This window comes from Mus caroli, unplaced genomic scaffold (assembly GCF_978045245.1).
Source record: "Mus caroli unplaced genomic scaffold, Mus_caroli_1 scaffold_2, whole genome shotgun sequence".
Classification (NCBI taxonomy): domain Eukaryota; kingdom Metazoa; phylum Chordata; class Mammalia; order Rodentia; family Muridae; genus Mus; species Mus caroli.
Genome location: NW_028227257.1, coordinates 126,410,581 through 126,429,012, shown reverse-complemented (window position 1 = coordinate 126,429,012; position 18,432 = coordinate 126,410,581). Strand labels below are relative to the sequence as shown.

The window sequence follows — 18,432 nt, the reverse complement described above, 5'->3', positions numbered from 1 at the left end:
TTACTACAAATGAAGCATTTCTTAAAAATGAAATCTCTGTAAAATTAAAAAAAAAATCTAACATAATATGTGAGTCATTTCCTGCTGGCTCAAAATTTGGCCACAGACATACAGATTGTAGGATAAAAGTGGTAATTACTCTAAATTCTAAACAGACGTATGAATGAGTGGGGTTAGCTATCACCTACAGGAAGAAGGATATGAAAATTTGTGATTGGACATCACTTACAAAAATACATTACAAACATCCTCTGACCTTCTTTGCTCACTCAGTAAAGACAGCTACCATGGCATCATACAACATGTGGGGAGATCCAAGAACTGATGGGATTTAGCAGACAAGTGCTGAGAGCCTGAGGCCTGCTGCACTGGGTTGAATTTTACTCGTTTAAAACTCATGTGTTCCTCAGAGTAAGGTCTTCATCACTAAAGTCTTTAAATTAACTGGAGAGTGGCCAATGCAAGGGGTGTTAACCCAATATGACCTTAAAAGAGGAACCTTGACACATGGAGAATATGATGATAACATGGAGAAAATATCCATCTATTAGACAAGGAATACCACCTGGAAGAGACCTTAACTTCTAGTTCAAAGGAGTACTCATGCTTACCAGCACATGGGTTTGGGATTCTAGCCTTCAGAACCCAGAGCAATTACATTTTAGCTGACTAGACTACTGGGCCTATGAAACATTGTTAGAGCATCCCCAGGATATATTGTCCAACAAGAATGACTGAAAAAAGTGGAGAATGACATTGAAAGAAGCTTCTGCCCAAGATGAGCTGGAAAAAAAAATGTTTCAGGAGTATTGCAAACGGGTAAATCAGGAAAGGGCATCTGATGTGCAGTGGAGCATAGGTTTATGGCTTTCATCGTAACTGATGGAAGTGAATTCATCCGACGACCTGAGAGGTGTTTGAAGGAAGGGAACTCTCGCTTGTTCAACCTAGGCAACTACATTTCCCCACTTTCCAAACTTCACCAGGGTTATTAAAGACGAGGCACTTCTTTAAAATGAAATACTTGAAAATTTGAAAGTAAATCTAGCAGAAAAGAATATGAGAGGTATTTTCTGCTGTCTCAAAAAAAAAAGTTTGACCAAAATCATTTCACATGCATATAAGAAGCCTAATTATGAGAACAGGCCACATTTATTGGACCAAAATGCACAGCTAGAAAATCAACATGTAAAATGTAAATCTAAACTTGGGAGATGTGAAGCTTTAGAGTGAGACTGGAAGAGAGAATCTATCATTGAGACCAAGAGGAAGAAATCCTTACAGTCCACACACCTGTGCCTTGAAACCAAGGAGAGGGGGACAAGATATGATCTTAGAATCATTCAAGAACAGATTTACCAAGAAAGTCTTTATCAATGACTTTTAAGATACTTCCTTTTTGAAGCTTCATTTGAAGTTTAACCTGGATGTTCATCCCTTCTTCCAGTTGGACAAACCCAATCTTAGCTCAACTGAGAGTGTGCTATCACCAGAGGTACTGTGCCTGCTGCTCTGAGCCCCACGTCATATTTGCTTCCTTACATGGTTTATTGTGCACAGCTACCAAATGGAACCTTATTAAGCAGTAAATCTTACAGGTGTGCCTTTATATTATTTTCACCAACCCAACCACTCCTGCTTCCAGGCTTTGGTATTCAGCAAACCAGTAGCCAACATCAAAATAAATGGAGAGAAACTTGAAGCAACCCCACTAAAATCAGGGACTAGACAAGGCTGCCCACTCTCTCCCTACCTATTAAATATAGTACTTGAAGTCCTATCCAGAGCAATTAGACAACAAAAGGAGATCAAAGAGATACAAATCGGAAAGGAAGAAGTCAAAAGATCACTATTTGCAGATGATATGATAGTATACTTAAGTGATCCTAAAAATTCCACCAGAGAACTCCTAAACCTGATAAACAACTTCAGCAAAGTAGCTGGATATAATATTAACTCAAACAAATCAGTGACCCATTCTTATTTTCTTGTACAGAGCTCAAGTCCAAGTGGATCAAGGACCTCCATATAAAATCAGATACACTGAAACATATAGAGGTAAAAATGGGGAAGAGCCTCAAAGATATGGGCACAGAGGAAAGATTGATCTGTCCTGAAGAGAACAGCAATGGCTTGTGCTGTAAAAACAAGAATCAACAAATTGTATCCTTTTTTTTAAAACCAAGTATCAATTGTTTTGTCAACTGAAAAACTAGACAATCCTCCGGTGCAGCAGGGTATTAATTAATTATCTTCCTCCTCCTCAGCTCCAGCACCACCCTAGCCTTTCTTGGTATTCTTCCTCTTCACTCGGCCTGGACGGCTGCCACCATGAGGAGAACAGAGCGAGAAATCAATGTGCTTCTGGGAGTCCAGAGGAACAGTGAAAGATGGCATGTTCACAACGTGCTTGTGGACTCTGATATGACGTTGACAGATAAGCACAGGAGCATGGTGAATAGATTTAGCCAGGCCCAGCTTGAAGACCTGGGTCTGCAACCTTCTCTCCAAGAAATCCTCAGTCTTCAGGTCCAGGATGCAATCCAGTTTCATCTTGCCCTCATCCAGCACCCCAATGAGTACAAGTCACCTTTGCCTTCAAACATACGCTGAGGATCCTTCTTGTCCAGCGTCAACAGCTCCCCAGCCCCCTTACATATCTTGGCCAGGGTAAATTTGGCACTCCACACCTCACATTGGTTCCGCAGTCCATAGTCTCAAGTCAACTTTAGACCCTGGATGAGACTCGATTTCTCGAAAGGTCTCCGTGGGGTCACATGGTTTTGGTGAACAACATATTGACTTAGCTAGGTTTTCTATGCCTCCGAACTCAGGCCCATGACAAAGAGTATATGTTGGTATCTAAATGATTCATAGTGAGAATATAATTCGTAGTGTAGTATGTTCATTCTTTTCTATCCCCAATGGATGAGTTATAGGATTTCCTTCAAATATCAAAATATCATACAAAACGCATGGTATTTGCATGTAATTACATACTTTTCCTATATATTTTATACTAACAAAAAGGTCAAAAAAGATTCTCCTATGAATATTCATCTTCAAGTCTAATAATAAATAATATAATACACATGCCATGTTAAGTATTCTTATAATGTATTTCTTAATTGTTGTTGTTGTTGTTGTTGTTTTGTTTCACTTTGTTTTGTTTAAGGAGAGGGAGTTATCTTTGTTTGGAAATGTTCTACCTTGGGTAAGATGCAGAAGCAACAGACTTACTAAGTGTCCTGTGGTTTCTCTGTGATTTCCAGATCATTAAAGTTAATGAAGTAAAAAAAAAAGAAGAAGAATTGACAAAAATGTCTATATGTGTTTCATACAGGCATATATTTTTAATATTTGTCTTCTGAGTTTAATTAAATCCCCTGATATAGGATCTATAGATATTCAGGGAAGACTAGATAATTTGCCTTTGGCATTTAAAATTCATGTTGATGGTATTTCAGCTAAGTTTCATTTAAGGTGATCTTCTTAGTGGTTACATTAAAAAAAAAGGGTTGCACATGTACATTGTGTCTGTTTCTATTGTATATGTGACTGATTTCCTTCTATCTAGAACCTGTATTTGTTTCTCATCTTGTAGATTTTGGGGAAATTTGCAGAAGAGAATAGTCAGGCTCCTAAGGAATTTGATTTGAATTTCCAAATAGGGAAGAACTGAACTGTGTGCAAACACCTGTTTTCTAATAGATTATCTCCATTCATTCCATTCAATTTTTATGTTCTGAGATATTTTATAGTTTTGGATATGTTTATGGGATTTGTTAGGTTGTGCATAACTTTGAGATAAAAATATTCTGTTACATAGTCAAACCCTGGACATCTTTCAGAAAATAAGCACAGTATTGGACAATATAAAAGTTTCTTTTCTTTTTAATACGAAAGATTTTTATGAATTTGTTGAGAATTTCATGCAATGTATTTTTATCCTGCTTGCCTCTCCATGCCTCCCCTTAATTCTTCCTAGATCTACCATAACTTTCAACTTTACTGTTTATTGATTCAATAATCCATAAAAATCCAATTTGTGCCACCCTCAATACTTATGGGTATGGGGCCATCCATTGAAACACAGTGAGCCTACCAGAGACCATACCCTTAAAAAAACTGACTCTCCCTGTCTCAGAAGGGCATCAAATGTCTATCTTAATCTTCTTATTTAGAAATGAAGGCACTTCAGTCCTTTGATTATTTTTTGTTTTGTTTTGGTATTGGTTTTTTTGAGACAGGGTTTCTCTGTGTAGCCCTAGCTGTCCTGGAACTCACTTTGTAGACCAGGCTGGCCTCGAACACTGAAATCTGCCTGCCTCTGCCTCCCAAGTGCTGAGATTAAAGGCGTGTGCCACCACTGCCTGGCCCAGTCCTTTGATATTTGATGCTAGAATTTTAACTAGCTTTATTTTATGCCAATCCTGCACAGACAACCACATCTGAGTTCACAAGTACAGTAGTCCTTTCATATCTAGAAGACATTGTTTCTTTCTAGTCCTCCCAGATATCTGGATCTTACAATTTTTCTGACTACTCTTGTATGACAGTTCCTGAGCTATCTGGAAGGAATGTTGTATACTCTACTGACACTATATTGGGCACTTTGGCCAGTTCTGAAATTTTTTTGCATGAATCCCTATACACTGAAACATCTCTCAAGATGTCTGAGAGCTATACTGATCTTAGGGAAGAGATATATGAATTTAGAAGGCAGTGTGATACTAACTTGAAAATGTTTTCTAAAGCCAAATTGAAATCTACTATTTTGCTCATCCAGCCGGATCAGCGCTGGGGTAGCGGGAGCGCAGGGTTGCCTGACACCCTCCAGCTACCCACAACCCCCTCCTCAGGATTTTGGGACTGCTGGTGAGTGGAACACAGCTTCTGCTCCAATCTTTAAACAGTGACAACTATAACAACTAACCCCAGAGATTACCAGATGGCGAAAGGTAAACGTAATAATCTTACTAACAGAAACCAAGACCACTCACCATCATCAGAACCCAGCACCCCCACTTCGCCCAGTCCAGGGCACCCCAACACACCGGAAAAGCTAGACACGGATTTAAAAGCATATCTCCTGATGATGATAGAGGACTTCAAGAAGGACTTTAATAACACACTTAAAGAAATACAGGAGAACACTGCTAAACAGGCAGAAGACAATAAAGAGGAAGCACAAAAATCCCTTAAAGAATTGCAGGAGAACAATGCTAAAGAGTTACAAATCCTTAAAGATAAACAGGATAACATAATCAAACAGGTAGAAGTCCTTACAGAAAAACAGGAAAACACATCCAAACAGATGATGGAAATGAACAAAACCATACTAGACCTAAAATGGGAAGTAGACACAATAAAGAAAACCCAAAATGAGGCAACACTGGAGATAGAAACCCTAGAAAAGAAATCTGGAACCATAGATACGAGCATCAGCAACAGAATACAAGAGATGGAAGAGAGAATCTCAGGTGCAGAAGATTCCATAGAGAACATCGGCACAACAATCAAGGAAAATGTAAAATGCAAAAAGATCCTAACTCAAAACATCCAAGAAATACAGGACACAATGAGAAGACCAAACCTACGGATAATAGGAGTGGATGAGAATGAAGATTTTCAACTCAAAGGACCAGCAAACATCTTCAACAAAATTATAGAAGAAAACTTCCCAAATCTAAAGAAAGAGATGCCCATGAACATACAAGAAGCCTACAGAACTCCAAATAGACTGGACCAGAAAAGAAATACCTCCAGACACATTATAATCAGAACAACAAATTCTCTAAATAAAGATAGAATACTAAAAGCAGTAAGAGAAAAAGGCCAAGTAACATATAAAGGCAAGCCTATCAGAATTACACCAGATTTTTCACCAGAGACTATGAAAGCCAGAAGATCCTGGACAGATGTTATACAGACACTAAAAGAACACAAATTCCAGCCCAGGCTACTATACCCAGCCAAACTCTCAATTAACATAGATGGAGAAACCAAAGTATTCCACGACAAAACCAAATTCACACATTATCTCTCCACGAATCCAGCCCTTCAAAGGATAATAACAGAAAAAAACCAATACTAGGACAGGAACCACGCCCTAGAAACAACAAGAAGGTAATCCCTCAACAAACCTAAAAGAAGACAGCCACAAGAACAAAATGCCAACTTTAACAACAAAAATAACAGGAAACAACAATTACTTTTCCTTAATATCTCTTAATATCAATGGACTCAACTCCCCGATAAAAAGACATAGACTAACAAACTGGCTACACAAACAAGACCCAACATTTTGCTGCTTACAGGAAACTCATCTCAGAGAAAAGGATAGACACTATCTCAGAATGAAAGGCTGGAAAACAATTTTCCAAGCAAATGGCATGAAGAAACAAGCTGGAGTAGCCATTCTAATATCTGATAAGATTGACTTCCAACCCAAAGTCATTAAAAAAGACAGGGAGGGACACTTCATACTCATCAAAGGTAAAATCCTCCAAGAGGAACTATCAATCCTGAATATCTATGCTCCAAATACAAAGGCAGCCACATTCATTAAAGAAACTTTAGTAAATCTCAAAGCACACATTGCACCTCATACAATAATAGTGGGAGACTTCAACACACCACTTTCACCAATGGACAGATCATGGAAACAGAAACTAAACAGGGACACAGTGAAACTAAGAGAAATTATGAATCAAATGGATCTGGCAGATATCTACAGAACATTCTATCCTAAAACAAAAGGATATACCTTCTTCTCAGCACCTCATGGTACCTTCTCCAAAATTGACCACATAATTGGTCACAAAGCAGGCCTCAACAGATATAAAAATATTGAAATTGTCCCATGCATCCTATCAGATCACCATGGACTAAGGCTGATCTTCAATAACAAAATAAATAATAGAAAGCCAACCTTCACGTGGAAACTGAACAACACTCTTCTCAATGATACCTTGGTCAAGGAAGGAATAAAGAAAGAAATTAAGGACTTTTTAGAGTTCAATGAAAATGAAGCCACAACATACACAAACTTATGGGACGCAATGAAAGCATTTCTAAGAGGAAAACTCATAGCTCTGAGTGCCTCCAAAAGGAAACTAGAGAGAGCACACATTAGCAGCTTGACAACACACCTAAAAGCACTAGAACAAAAGGAAGCAAATTCACCCAAGAGGAGTAGACAGCAGGAAATAATCAAACTCAGGGGTGAAATCAACCAAGTGGAAACAAGAAAAACTATTCAAAGAATCAACCAATCAAGGAGCTGGTTCTTTGAGAAAATCAACAAGATAGATAAACCCTTAGCCAGACTCACTAGAAGGCACAGGGAAAGCATCCTAATTAACAAAATCAGAAATGAAAAAGGAGACATAACAACAGATCCTGAAGACATCCAAAACACCATCAGATCCTTCTACCAAAGGCTATACTCAACAAAACTGGAGAACCTGGATGAAATGGAGAAGTTCCTAGACAGATACCAGGTACCAAAGTTGAATCAAGATCAGGTTAATGATCTAAACAGCCCTATATCCCCCAAAGAAATAGAAGCAGTCATTAATAGTCTCCCAACTAAAAAAAGCCCAGGACCAGATGGGTTTAGTGCAGAGTTCTATCAGACCTTCAAAGAAGATCTAATCCCAGTTCTTCACAAACTATTCCACAAAATAGAAACAGAAGGTACTCTACCCAACTCATTCTATGAAGCCACAATTACTCTGATACCTAAACCACAAAAAGACCCAACAAAGATAGAAAACTTCAGACCAATATCCCTTATGAATATTGATGCAAAAATCCTCAATAAAGTTCTTGCTAACCGAATCCAAGAACACATCAAAACAATCATCCATCCTGACCAAGTAGGTTTCATCCCAGGGATGCAGGGATGGTTCAATATACGGAAATCCATCAACGTAATCCAGTATATAAACAAACTCAAAGACAAAAAGCACATGGTCATCTCGTTAGATGCGGAAAAAGCATTTGACATGATCCAACACCCATTCATGATAAAAGTCTTGGAAAGATCAGGAATTCAAGGCCCATACCTAAACATGATAAAAGCAATCTACAGCAAACCAGTAGCCAACATCAAAGTAAATGGTCAGAAGCTTGAAGCAATCCCTCTAAAATCAGGGACTAGACAAGGCTGTCCACTTTCTCCATACCTATTCAACATTGTACTTGAAGTCCTAGCCAGAGCAATTCGACAACAAAAGGAGATCAAAGGGATACAAATTGGAAAAGATGAAGTCAAAATATCACTTTTTGCAGATGATATGATAGTATATATAAGTGACCCTAAAAATTCCACCAGAGAACACCTAAGCCTGATAAACAGCTTCGGTGAAGTAGCTGGATATAAAATTAACTCAAACAAATCAATGGCCTTTCTCTACACAAAGAATAAACAGGCTGAGAAAGAAATTAGGGAAACAACACCCTTCTCAATAGTCACAAATAATATTAAATATCTTGGCGTGACTCTAACTAAGAAAGTGAAAGATCTGTATAATAAAAACTTCAAGTCTCTGAAGAAAGAAATTATAGAAGATCTCAGAAGATGGAAAGATCTCCCATGCTCATGGATTGGCAGGATCAACATTGTAAAAATGGCTATCTTGCCAAAAGCAATCTACAGATTCAATGCAATCCCCATCAAAATTCCAAATCAATTCTTCAACGAATTAGAAAGTGCAATCTGCAAATTCATCTGGAATAACAAAAAACCTAGGATAGCAAAAACTCTTCTCAAGGATAAAAGAACCTCTGGTGGAATCACCATGCCGGACCTAAAGCTCTACTACAGAGCAATTGTGATAAAAACTGCATGGTACTGGTATAGTGACAGACAAATAGACCAATGGAATAGAATTGAAGACCCAGAAATGAACCCACACACCTATGGTCACTTGATCTTCGACAAGGGAGCTAAAAATATCCAGTGGAAGAAAGACAGCATTTTCAACAAATGGTGCTGGCACAACTGGTTGTTAACATGTAGAAGAATGAGAATCGATCCATTCCTATCTCCTTGTACTAAGGTCAAGTCTAAGTGGATCAAGGAACTTCACATAAAACCAGAGACACTGAAACTTATAGAGGAGAAAGTGGGGAAAAGCCTTGAAGATATGGGCACAGGGGAAAAATTCCTGAATAGAACAGTAATGGCTTGTGCTGTAAGATCGAGAATTGACAAGTGGGACCTCATGAAACTAATAAGCTTCTGCAAGGCTAAAGACACCATCAATAAGACAAAAAAACCACCAACAGATTGGGAATGGATCTTCACCTATCCTAAATCAGATAAGGGACTAATATCCAATATATATAAAGAACTCAAGAAGGTGGACTCCAGAAAGTCAAATAACCCCATTAAAAAATGGGGCTCAGAACTGAACAAAGAATTCTCACCTGAGGAATACCGAATGGCAGAGAAACACCTGAGAAAATGTTCAACATCCTTAATCATCAGGGAAATGCAAATCAAAACAACCCTGAGATTCCACCTCACACCAGTCAGAATGGCTAAGATCAAAAATTCAGGTGACAGCAGATGCTGGCGAGGATGTGGAGAAAGAGGAACACTCCTTCATTTTTGGTGGGATTGCAAGCTTGTACAACCACTCTGGAAATCAGTCTGGCGGTTCCTCAGAAAATTGGACATAGTACTACCGGAGGATCCAGCAATACCTCTCCTGGGCATATATCCAGAAGATGTCCCAACCGGTAAAAAGGACACATGCTCCACTATGTTCATAGCAGCCCTATTTATAATAGCCAGAAGCTGGAAAGAACCCAGATGTCCCTCAACAGAGGAATGGATACAGAAATTATGGTACATTTACACAATGGAGTACTACTCAGCTATTAAAAAGAATGAATTTATGAAATTCCTAGCCAAATGGATGGACCTGGAGGGCATCATCTTGAGTGAAGTAACACAATCACAAAAGAACTCATACAATATGTATTCATTGATAAGTGGATATTAGCCCAAAACTTAGGATACCCAAGATATAAGATACAATTTGATAAACGCATGAAACTCAAGAAGAATGAAGACCAAAGTGTGGACACTGTGCACCTTCTTAGAATTGGGAACAAAACACCCAGGGAAGGAGTTACAGAGACAAAGTTCGTAGCTGTGATGAAAGGATGGACCATTTAGAGACTGCTGTATCCAGGGATCCGTCCCATAATCAGCTTCTAAACGCTGACACCATTGCATACACTAGCAAGATTTTGCTGAAAGGACCCAAATATAGCTGTCTCTTGTGAGAAGATGCCGGGGCCTAGCAAACACAGGAGTGGATGTTCACAGTCAGCTATTGGATGTATCACAGGGCTCCCAATGGAGAAGCTAGAGAAAGTACCCAAGGAGCTAAAGGGATCTGCAACCCTATTGTTGGAACAACATGATGTACTAACCAGAACCCCGGAGCTCTTGTCTCTAGCTGCATATGTATCGAAAGATGGCCTAGTTGGCCATCATTGGAAAGAGAGGCCCATTGGACTTGCAAACTTTATATGCCCCAATATAGGGGAACGCCAGGGCCAAAAGAATGGGAATGGGTGGGTAGGGAAGTGGGGGGCGCTATGGGGGACTTTTGGGATAGCATTGGAAATGTAATTGAGGAAAATATGTAATAAAAATATTAAAAATCAAAAAAAAAGAAATCTACTATTTTATTGTATATACATATATGTTATAAATATACATATATGTCATATATACATATAAGTACATATGTATATTTTATAATGCATACATATAATACATATAAATAAAATTGTGTGTGTGTCTGTATGTGTGTGTGTGTGTGTGTCTTTAGTTGGACTTACCATACATAGGGGAGAATTGTGCTTATCCCAGAGCCATGGGTTACCAAATACAAAACTCAGGACCAGATGTGAGATATGTATCTCAAGTTGTAGGTTAGTGGTTCTGGAGAGATTCCCCTGCCAAATTATATTGGCTATTATCATTATTCTTAGTTCACTATCCAGATTTGATGGTAAGACCATAGTTTTGAAGACATGGCATACATTGATCACAGAACATGAAGAAATCATGTTGGTACTGACCAGAAAGCTTCTCAGATGGCTAGTTTTATAATATTGGAAAGTATTATGCAGCCTGCTTTGTAAGAAAGTCATTAGCAGTTTTATCATGCTGTTAACCTTATGCCCCTAGGTTCAATAGTAGCACAGACAATATATGGAGGTAACCAACCACTCTCTGATTGAATTTAAAGCTGACTCCACAGTGGAAACACATGCTTGGCACCTTAAATCTAGCCAAGAACCCTTGGTAGAGAAGCCTACAGAATCCACCCATGAAGTTGTTTCTACTCAATTTAGCTTCTTAACCCCATAATAACAGTAAAATAGAAAGTGTCTGAACCAAATTCACATGATACAAACAAATTATGCTATCTATTGTTTTTCCTTCTCTATGACTTCACTTCTGGAACTGGAGTTGTAGAACTAAAACCCACATTCACTTAAAATACTTTCTACAACTTAACAATGAAATTTTCTCATTTTTTGCTATCTTATGGAGCAAAGTCTTCAGATGGATGGTACATGTATATATCAAGGGACACCTCAATATTTGGACTTAAGGACTTGTTGTGTATCTTAAGAGAATATAATGAAGGAAGAAAGAAACTTCTATGTTTTTTACTCTGAACGTTTCTCTACACCAACTGTAATAAGTCAAATAAAACCATTAAACAAACTAGTGAACAGTATCTCACATGGTGTGTAGATTTTCTCCTTTAGGAAGTTGAGTCTATTAAGGCATGTACATCATTCTCCTCAATGGCAATGTCAAGTGGAAGGGTTGAGGTTCATTTTAATCCAGAAACCAAGAAACAAAATAGGCCATCTAATCATAAAATTCATTCTTTATCCACGGTAAAAGATAGATTTCTATTTAAGTTATAGGTTAATAAACTCTTATACCTAAGTTAAAATTTATAAGTATATTTTAAAATAATTTCATTATAAAAATTCTAAACAGGCTGTGCATGGTCTCATAATATTCCTGCACTTGGGAGGCAAAGGCAGCTGGGCCTCTCTAAATCAGAAGTCAATCTGGCCTACAGCGAGTTCAAGGTAGGCTAGGGAATATAGAGGTCCTCTCTCAAGAAAAAAAATAAAGTCTGAACATTAGCATTCACAGTATGGAATGTGCACAGGGCTCATTATCATTCACAGTACAGAATGGGTACAGGGCTGGGCTGCCGTTTGCACAGGGTTGACTCACTCCCTCTTTTAGAGCATGGCCTACCTAAGCTCTCGGAGGTCACTTTGTATGAAATTTAAATCTTGGGAATTAATTAGTGGGATTTAATTGGTGGTTCTCTTTAAATGAGTCTCCCTCTTAGTTCTTTTTTTTAAATTTGGAATCCCCATACTCTCCTTTCTGTGGAATCATATGTAGTGCTATCAACTGAAGACAGAAACCTGTAATTGAACACAACTCTGCTTAAAGTTTTAAGAGCAGTGACTGTTAGTTTCTGAGAATAGACTCTGTCAAAGAGTGTCAAATAGATTTTTCACAGTGGTGTGTCAGAGATATTTTTAAAGAAGAGTGATGGTAAATTTGTGAATAGATTTGTCTTCTGGTTGTCTGAAAAATAAACACCTCACTTATAGATAAAACAATGCTCCCATAGAGTTATTTCACTTTGTTCTTCCTTGCCACTGTTTTGAAACTCTAGCAATGCTTAAATCAAAAATAATAATAGAGAAAGTTTGACAAACCTAGAAAGCTTGGCTTTTGGCAGAACTGGGGTAGGAACTGGAAAACACTATTTGTTTGAACACCCCCTTCTGCATTTTTTTCTTCCTGTCTCTTTAAAAGAATTACTTTTCAAAGGAGACTGTCATTCAGATAAAGCAGCAATCTGCAGAATGGGAAAATATTTTTTTTATAGCAACTCTACATCCAATAGAGGGATAATACCCAAAATATATAATGAACTTAAGAAACTAGATAATCAAAAATCAAAATAAGCCAATTTTAAAAGAACAAAACAAAATAGAGTACCAATCTAAACAATAAAGAAAACTCAGATGTCTAAGAAACATTTAAAGAAGTGTTCAACGTCCTTAGCAATCAGGGAAATGCAAAACAAAATACTTTGACATTTCATCTTACACCTGTCAGGGTGGCTAAGATCAATAACGCAAGTGACAGCTCATGCTGGCGAGAATGTGGAATAAGGGCAACTCATTTATTGCTGTTGGGAGTGCAAACTTGTACAGACACTATGGAAGTCAGTGTGGTGGTTCCTCAGAAAGACAGGAATTGATCTACTTCAGAATATAGCTTTGACACTCTTGGGCATATACACAAAGAACACTTCCTCCTATCACAAGGACACTTTTTCAGCCATGTTCATTGCTGCTCCATTTATAATAGCCAGAGATTAAATGGAACCTAAATGTCCTTCAATATAAGAATAGATTAAGAAAATGTGGTACATTTACACAATAGAGTGTCACTCATTTAAAAAATGAGATCATGAAATTTCCAGGGAAATAGATAGAACTAGAAAAAACAATTTTCCTGGGTGAGGGCAATTTGTAGGTACATGCCTTGACTTGGGTAATGGAAAATGTGTTCTCTGTTTACTGCCATCAAAGATAAAGGGAATATGCTCTGTGGACTGAATGTCCTGACCTGGTGTATGGCACGCACCTGCTCTTGTGTTTTGTAAACTGGGCCAAACACAAGGAACTACTTTGGTGGAGGAACCAGATAAACATATATTTGTTCCAGCTAACTTCTAGAGGGCAAAAAATATATTCTAAAATCAACCTCTGGAAACTTGTGGACTCCACACATATGCTTTAATTCCTCCTGGTTGTTAGTTATAGATTAAAACAATTTGTGAGAGAGCCACTTGTGGGAATTCACGATGGGAAAGGATTACTTTACACGTTTACTAACAGGTCTGTTTTTCCAGTTGATTGAAAGACAGCTCTCCTTTTGGTCTTATTAAAGTGGCTTTTGCCTTACAGAAGCTTTGCAATTTTATGAGGTCCGATTTGTCGATTCTCTATCTTACAGCACAAGCCATTGCTGTTCTATTTAGGAATTTTTCCCCTGTGCCCATATCTTCGAGGTTTTTACTACTTTCTCCTCTATAAGTTTCACTGTCTCTGGTTTTACGTGGAGTTCCTTGATCCACTTAGATTTGACCTTAGTACAGGAGATAGGAATGGATAAATTCCCATTCTTCTACATGATAACTGCCAGTTGTGCCAGCACCATTTGTTGAAAAGGCTGTCTATTTTCCACTGGATGGTTTTAGCTCCCTTGTCAAAGATCAAGTGACCATAGGTGTGTGGGTTCATTTCTGGGTCTTCAATTCTATTCCATTGGTCTACTTGTCTGTCACTATACCAGTACCATGCAGTTTTTATAACAATTGCTTTGTAGTACAGCTTTAGGTCAGGCATGGTGATTCCACCACAGATTCTTTTATCCTTAAGAAGAGTTTTGGCTATCCTAGGTTTTTTGTTATTCCAGATGAATTTGCAGATTGCCCTTTCTAATTCGTTGAAGAATTGAGTTGGAATTTTGATGGGGATTGCATTGGATCTGTAGATTGCTTTTGGCAAGATAGCCATTTATACTATATTGATTCTACCAATCCATGAGCATGGGAGACGTTTCCATCTTCTGAGATCTTCTTTAATTTCTTCCTTCAGAGACTTGAAGTTCTTATTATACAGATCTTTCACTTCCTTAGTTAGAGTCACGCCAAGGTATTTTATATTATTTGTGACTATTGTGAAGGGTGTTGTTTCCATAATTTCTTTCTCAGCCTGTTTATCCTTTGTAGAGATATCCTTTCTCATCCTGTGTAGAGAAAGGCCATTGACTTGTTTGAGTTAATTTTATATCCAGCTACTTCACTGAAGCTGTTTATCAGGTTTAGGAGTTCTCTGGTGGAATTTTTAGGGTCACTTATATATACTATCATATCATCTGCAAAAAGTGATATTTTGACTTCTTCCTTTCCTCTTTGATCTCCTTTTGTTGTCTAATTGCTCTGGCAAGGACTTCAAATACTATGTTGAATAGGTATGGAGAAAGTGGGCAGCCTTGTCTAGTCCCTGATTTTAGTGGGATTGCTTCAAGCTTCTCACCATTTACTTTGATGTTGGCTACTGGTTTGCTGTAGATTGCTTTTATCATGTTTAGGTATGGGCCTTGAATTCATGATCTTTCCAGGACTTTTATCATGAATGGGTGTTGGATTTTGTCAAATGCATTCTCCACATCTAAAGAGATGATCATGTGGTTTTTGTTGTTGAGTTTGTTTATATAGTGGATTACCTTGATGGATTTCCGTATATGAAACCATCCCTGCATCCCTGGAAAGAAACCTACTTGGTCAGGATGGATGATTGTTTTGATGTGTTCTTGGATTTGATTAGCAAGAATTTTATTGAGTATTTTTGCATCAATATTCATAAGGGAAATTGGTCGGAAGCTCTCTATCTTTGTTGGGTCTTTCTGTGGTTTAGATATCAGAGTTACTGTGGTTTCATAGAATGAATTGGGTAGAGTACCTTCTGTTTCTATTTTGTGGAATAGTTTGTTAAGAACTGGAATTAGATCTTCTTTGAAGGTCTGATAGAACTCTGCACTAAACCCATCTGGTCCTGGGCTTTTTTTGGTTGGGAGACTATTAATGACTGCTTCTATTTCTTTAGGGGATATAGGACTATTTAGATCATTAACCTGATCTTGATTTAACTTTGATACCTGATATCTGTCTAGAAATTTGTCCACTTCATCCAGGTTTTCCAGTTTTGTTGAGTATAGCTTTTTGTAGAAGGAACTGATGGTGTTTTGGATTTCTTCATGATCTGTTGTTATGTCTCCCTTTTCATTTCTGATTTTGTTAATTAGGATGCTCACCTTGTGACCTCTAGTGAGTCTGGCTAAGGGTTTATCAATCTTGTTGATTTTCTTAAAGAACCAGCTCCTCATTTGGTTGATTCTTTGAATAGTTTTTCTTGTTTCCACTCGGTTGATTTCACCCCTGAGTTTATTTCCTACCAACTACTTCTTTTAGGTGAATTTGCTTCCTTTTGCACCAACAGATTGGGAAAGGATCTTTACCAATCCTAAATCCGATAGGGGACTAGTATCCAATATATATATATAAAGAACTCAAGAAGGTGGACTCCAGAAAATCAAATAACACCATGAAAAAATGTGGCTCAGAGCTAAACAAAGAATTCTCACCTGAGGAATACTGAATGGCTGAGAAGCACCTGAAAAAAATATTCAGCATCCTTAATCATCAGGGAAATGCAAATCAAAGCAACCCTGAGATCCACCTCACACCAGTCAGAATAGCTAAGATCAAAAACTCATGTGACAGCAGATGATGGCAAGGATGTGGAGAAAGAGGAACACTCCTCCATTGTTGGTGGGATTGCAAGCTTGTACAACCACTCTGGAAATCAGTCTGGCAGTTCCTCAGAAAATTGGCCATAGTATTACTGGAGGTTCCCACAATACCTCTCCTGGGCATATATCCAGAAGATGTTCCAACCTATAAAAATGACACATGCTCCACTATGTTCATAGCAGCCTTATTTATAATAGCCAGAAGTTGGAAAGAACCCAGATGTCCCTCAACAGCGGAATGGAAACAGAAAATGTGGTAGATTTACACAATGGAGTACTACTCAGCTATTAAAATGAATGAATTTATAAAATTCCTAGGCAAATGGATGGACCTGGAGGGCATCATCCTGAGTGAGGTAAACCAATCACAAAAGAACTCACATGATATGCACTCACTGATAAGTGGATATTATCCCAGAAACTTAGAATAACTAAGATACATGATACAATCTGCAAAACACATGAAACTCAAGAAGAACGAAGACCAAAATGTGAACACTTTGCCCCTTCTTAGAATTGGGAACAAAACACCCGTGGAAGGAGTTACAGAGACAAAGTTTGGAGTTGAGGTGAAAGGGTGGACCATCTAGAGACTGCCATACCCGGGGATCCATCCCATAATCAGCCTCCAAACCCTGACATTGCATACACTAGCAAGATCTTGCTGAAAGGACCCAGATATAGCTGTCTCTTGTGAGACTATGCTGGGGCCTAGCAAACACAGAAGTGGATGCTCACAGTCAGCTATTGGATGGATCACAGGACCCCCAATGGAGGAGCTAGAGAAAGTACCCAAGGAGCTAAAGGGGTCTGCAACCCTATAGGAGGATCAACAATATGAACTTGCCAGAACCCCCCAGAGCTCGTGTGTCTAGCTGCATATGTATCAGAAGATGGCCTAGTCGGCCATCATTGGAAAGAGAGGCCCATTGATCTTGCAAACTTTATATGCCTCAGTACAGGGGAACGCCAGGGCCAAGAAGTGGGAGTGTGGTTGGAGGGGATTGGGGAGAGGGTATGAGGGACTTTTGGGATAGCATTGGAAATGTAAATGAAGAAAATACCTAAAAAGCAAACAAACAAACAAACAAAAACCCAGCTCTCTACATTTGTTGAGGTCCTTAAGTTCTCCCTGTATCAAGTGTCAGAGAAGTACGAGCACATACTCAGTCCACCATTGTGTATTAGAAGCACATAAACCGCAACAGGATATCCAGTCTGACTTGCTCTTTATTCTGCCTTTCTTTTTGGTGCTGGCAGATAAAGTCATGAGGTCCTGTCAGGAGACAGCCCTCTTTTACACTCTGAGGCATGTCCCTATGCCAGAGTAGCGTTCATCCATTCACCTCCATTGATTCCCTATATACCTGACAATGTGGTGGTGCATGGATTGCTGTGCAAGGGAATGATTTTGTATACAGGAAGTCTTACTGTCCGCTAGACTCACTGCCATCTCTAGGTTTCTGGGATACCATAAACTGTGAGAATTTGGGGCCAATTACTGTACGGACAGAGAACTGATCAAATGGAGAGTGGAGAACATTTTCTCCCAGTGTGCAATGTATAAAAAATAATGTAAAGGGCTACCTAAGCTGGGATCCTGTATAATGCATTATTTAGTGAAATCTTTTCTATATGCCATAACTAGGCAAATTCTAGTGTTGGTATTCCACAGGGCATCAAGTGAGTTGATGAAATTCATGCCAGAGTAACCAATTTAAGCTCTAATTTATCAATTACTATGTAAATGATCTCTTATAAAATTAAAGATTATAGTTAAGCATAACAAAAGTTAGATCATAAATTTAATATATCACAAAGTACAGAAAAGAGCTGTAGTAGTATAAACTGTTTGAAATTCAACTCTTGCTTCCAGATAAGCACAGAGGATACTACTATAAAATACATTTCTTTTGTTCTGTGGTTGTTTGCCAATTCTTTTGTTTCTCATGTAGTGAGGT

General features: G+C 38.3%; 1 pseudogene; it reads right to left on the bottom strand.

The window, feature by feature from the left end:
- Positions 1 to 2,244: 2,244 nt before the first annotated feature.
- LOC110305971 (small ribosomal subunit protein uS4 pseudogene) overlaps positions 2,245 to 18,432 on the bottom strand; it is a 32,897-nt pseudogene continuing 16,709 nt past the window's right edge.